We start from the raw sequence: 4,691 nt of genomic DNA on the forward strand, positions 1-4,691 counted from the left end.
TACACCTTTGAAAGGTTGCAGGGGCGTTACAAAGTCCAAATGGCATTCTTTTGTAAGCAAAAGTACCATAAGGGCACGTGAATGTTGTTTTCTCTTGGTCCTCGGGTGCTATTGGAATTTGAAAATATCCGGAAAATCCATCTAGAAAACAATAGTAACTATTTCCGGCTAATCTTTCCAACATTTGATCTATAAAAGGTAAGGGAAAGTGATCTTTTCTGGTGGCGTCATTTAATTTTCTATAATCAATACATACACGCCATCCTGTTACAGTCCTAGTAGGAATAAGCTCATTTTTCTCATTTGTGATGACAGTCATGCCACCCTTCTTAGGCACGCATTGAACTGGGCTTACCCATGGACTATCAGAAATTGGATATATCAAACCTGCATCTAGCAGTTTAATAATTTCTTTCTTAACTACATCTTGCATATTAGGATTTAGTCTTCGTTGGCGTTGCACATACGTTTTATGACCTTCTTCCATAAGGATTTTATGTGTGCAATACGAAGGACTTATTCCTTTAATATCATGAATCTTCCATGCAATGGCTGGTTTATGAGCTTTCAACACAGAAATGAGTTGTGATTTCTCATTTTCAGTAAGAGAAGACGATATTATTACAGGTAATTCAGATTCACCATGTAAATAAGCGTATTCCAAATGGTTTGGAAGTGGCTTTAACTCTAATTTCGGAGGTTCTTCTATCGATGATTTATATCGATATCTGTCTTCTTCTTTTAGCATTTGAATTTCTTCTGTTGTTGGTTCATATCCATTAGCTATAAGTGTAGCTAACATTTCAGCTTCATCAATTGGTTCATTACCTTCTCCTAAAGAACATTCTCCTGTTCCTTGTAATTCTGGAAATTCTTCTAATAATTCTGCATGTGCATCTATAGTTTGAATATAATAACATGTATCATCTGCAGATTGTGGTTGTTGCATTGCTCTATCAACTGAAAAGGTAACACTCTCATCCTCTATACTTAGGGTCAGTTTCTTACCGAACACATCTATCATTGCTTTAGCCGTGTTTAAGAATGGTCTTCCTAATATGAGAGGAACTTGAGAATCTTCTTCCATGTCTAGAACAACAAAATCTACTGGAAATACTAAAGTACCAACTTTAACTAGCATGTTCTCCATTATCCCTCTAGGATATTTTATTGATCTATCGGCTAGTTGTATGCTTATTCTGGTTGGTTTCAATTCTCCAAGGTCTAGTTTAGCGTATAGTGAATACGGCATTAAATTTATACTAGCACCTAAATCTGCTAATGCTTCTATTGAACTAAGACTACCCAGAAAACATGGAATTGTGAAACTTCCTGGATCAGATAGTTTTTCTGGTATCTTATTCAACAGCACTGCTGAACAATTAGCATTCATAGTAACAGCCGAGAGTTCTTCCATTTTCTTTCTATTCGTGATTAGATCTTTCAAGAATTTAGCATACCTTGGCATTCCTGAAATCACATCAATGAAAGGAAGATTTACATTTATCTGTTTAAACATATCCAAGAATTTGGATTGCTCGGCTTCAAGTTTTTCTTTCTTCATTTTACTCGGGTAAGGAAGTGGTGGTTGGTATGGTTTAACATAAGGTTTATCCTTAACTGTGTTATCTTTATTAACCTTTTCAACTACCGGTTCTTTTTCCTTATCCTGATCAGGTTGTGGTTCTTGTGGAGTAGGAATAGTTTCATCAGAAGTTACAGGTATTTCAGGTGTTTTAAGTGTTGTACCACTTCTTGTGGTAATAGCTTTAGCTGTTTCATTCCGGGGGTTAGCATTTGTATCACTAGGTAAACTTCCCGGTTTTCTTTCACCTATTAACCTTGCTAGGTTACTTACTTCTTGTTCCAGATTTTGAATAGAAGCTTGTTGATTTCTAAATGCTTGAGCATTTTGTTCATTGGTTTGTTTTTGAGATGTGAAAAACTGCGTTTGAGTTTCAACTAGCTTCGTCATCATATCTTCTAAATTCGGCTTTTTATCATCGGTTTGTTGTGGTGGTTTGTTTTGAAAATTCGGTCTTTGCTGATTGTAAGTATTATTGGATACTTGTTGATTGCTAGGACCTTGTTGGTTATTGTATGGAATATTTCGGTTATAATTCTGGTTTTGATTGTAAATCGGTCTTGGCGGTTGATAATTATTCTGATAATTATTTCCAGGCCTTTGGTTTATGTATGAAATATTCTCTCTTTGTTCCATTGTTAATTCAATACTGAGACAATCTTTTGTCAAATGTGGTCCTCCACACTGCTCACAACTAATTCGTATAGCATGAATATCTTTAGTCATCTTTTCCATTCGTCTCTCGAAAGCATCTATCTTTGCGGAAATGGAATCTAAGTCATGGCTAGAATCGGCTCTAGCTGCTTTAGATGATCTAATGATATCTTTTTCTTGGTGCCACTCATGTGAGTGGGAAGCAGTGTTATCAATAATTTTGTAAGCATCAGTTTCGGTTTTCTTCATAATCGAACCACCAGCTGCTATATCTATATCTTTCCTTGTAGTGATGTCGCATCCTCGGTAAAATATTTGTACTATTTGACAGGTGTCTAAACCATGTTGCGGACATCCTCTTAACAATTTTCCATATCTTGTCCACGCCTCATATAGAGTTTCATTTGGCTTCTGTGTGAACGTAACAATTTCTGCTTGAAGTCTTACGGCTTTAGATGCAGGAAAGAATTGTTTAAGAAATTTATCAATTAAAACGTCCCATGTATCGATCGCCCCTTCAGGTAACGATTCCAACCAATCTTTGGCTTCTCCCTTTAAAGTCCAGGGAAATAACATGAGATATATCTGTTCATCCTCCACTTCTCGTATTTTAAATAGTGTGCAGATCCTATTAAAGGTACGTAGATGTTCATTTGGATCTTCCTTCGGCGCACCACTAAATTGGCATTGATTAGTCACCATGTGTAGAATTTGTCCTTTGATTTCATAATCTGGCGCATTAATGTCTGGATGAGTAATTGCGTGACCTTGGCCAGTGCGTTTAGCTCTCATTCGGTCTTCCATACTTAAAGGTTCCAGATTTTCCATAATTGAATTTGTTGAATCGGTATCACTAGATGCTTCAGATTTAATGGTTCGTTCCTCAACAATCTCTGTTTGAATTATTGGTGGTTCCGGAGGAAAGTTTAATGGTTCAGGATCTATGAACCGTTCCTGAATATTTTCTGGATTCTCAATTGTGAGGTTTGTTTCAAAAACTGGATTATCGGAAATTTGAACTGAAGTACTTGGTCGACTGGATGACGATTCTAAAGAAAAATCAACGGCGGTTATATTTGTTAAACGATGTCTTGATCGAGTTACAGGTGGTGAACGTACAAAAGGTGGTGAACGTCTTGCTCGGTGCATTCACTGAATATTCTATTAGTTTTAAAAAGGAAAGAAAAATTATAATAAGTTATCCAATCAATAGACTTTTCTGATTTTGCCCACGTTTCGAATAGCCAAAAGATGCAGCAGAGGGGCAGGATTCGTTTGGTCTCAATATAATTGAGGACTGTTTGGCTCCAATAACCCGGTCCACGTACAAATCCAACTATTACTACGAACCAGAAAATTTTGATGTCTATCAATTTAACCACTTAAAATAAATTTTCGTAATTTTAAGAAATTTAGATAAGAAGTAGAAAAAATTCTAAGTCCTAAAAACTAGAATAGCGAGAAATAAGAGAGAAAAAGAGTTCGTCGCAAAAGGTGGAAAAAGGAAAAATGGTTGAAAAATAAAAGGTGACGGAAAAATAAAAGAAACTTATAAAAACTTAAAAATACTTTACTAACCTAACCTTATTACTACAACTAACTTAAAATTATAATCGCAAATTGAAATAACTAATTGGAATGATAATTGATACATAGTAAAAGGTCTAAAAATATTAAAGCTTATAGGAAAAACTAAATCCCAAATGGAAATAACTTAAAAAGAAACTAAAACTTAAAAAGGCGTCGCAAAATTCTAAAGCACCTATATCTTAGTCTAAAGAAAAGGCACTTAAGGAATTCTACGGCAAAGCCTAAAAATCTAGGAGTAAAAATAACTATAGCAGAAACTAAGTTTAAAATTAATTATGAGCGAAAAAATACAAATATTACGCTACAACGATTAAAAAGGGACAAAATATAAAAGTTATAAAAAGTTATAAAAATATTAGATTTTATAAAAATATTATTTTTATATTTTATATATTTTTGTATTTATATATAATAAAACTAGTTTTTAAGTTAATTAAAATAAACTAAAAACTTAAATATATAATAATAATAATTATATTAGGGTTTAATAATAATAATATAATATACCTCGTAATTAATGCGAAATTAGGGTTGGATGTGGCCCTGTCAGACCCCTCATGCGAGTCGCATGGTTTTATGGGTCGGGTCATGCGAGTCGCATGACTGAACTGGACCGGTTCTCTGGACTGGTTCAAATGACGGGTCACGTATTATTTTATATTTAATTTCTTTTATTTTCTGTTTTAAATTTAAATAAAATATATATATATAATTAGAATAAAAACTTAAAAATAAACTTAAAATTCTTTATAATTTTGTAAAAATAAAAGAAAAACTTAAAAATATACTTAAAATACTTTTTTTTTTTTATCTTTTTAATTTTTAAACAAAAATATAAATTTTACAAAAACTAATTATAACT

The sequence above is a fragment of the Rutidosis leptorrhynchoides genome, chromosome 1 (assembly GCF_046630445.1).
Source record: "Rutidosis leptorrhynchoides isolate AG116_Rl617_1_P2 chromosome 1, CSIRO_AGI_Rlap_v1, whole genome shotgun sequence".
Taxonomy (NCBI): domain Eukaryota; kingdom Viridiplantae; phylum Streptophyta; class Magnoliopsida; order Asterales; family Asteraceae; genus Rutidosis; species Rutidosis leptorrhynchoides.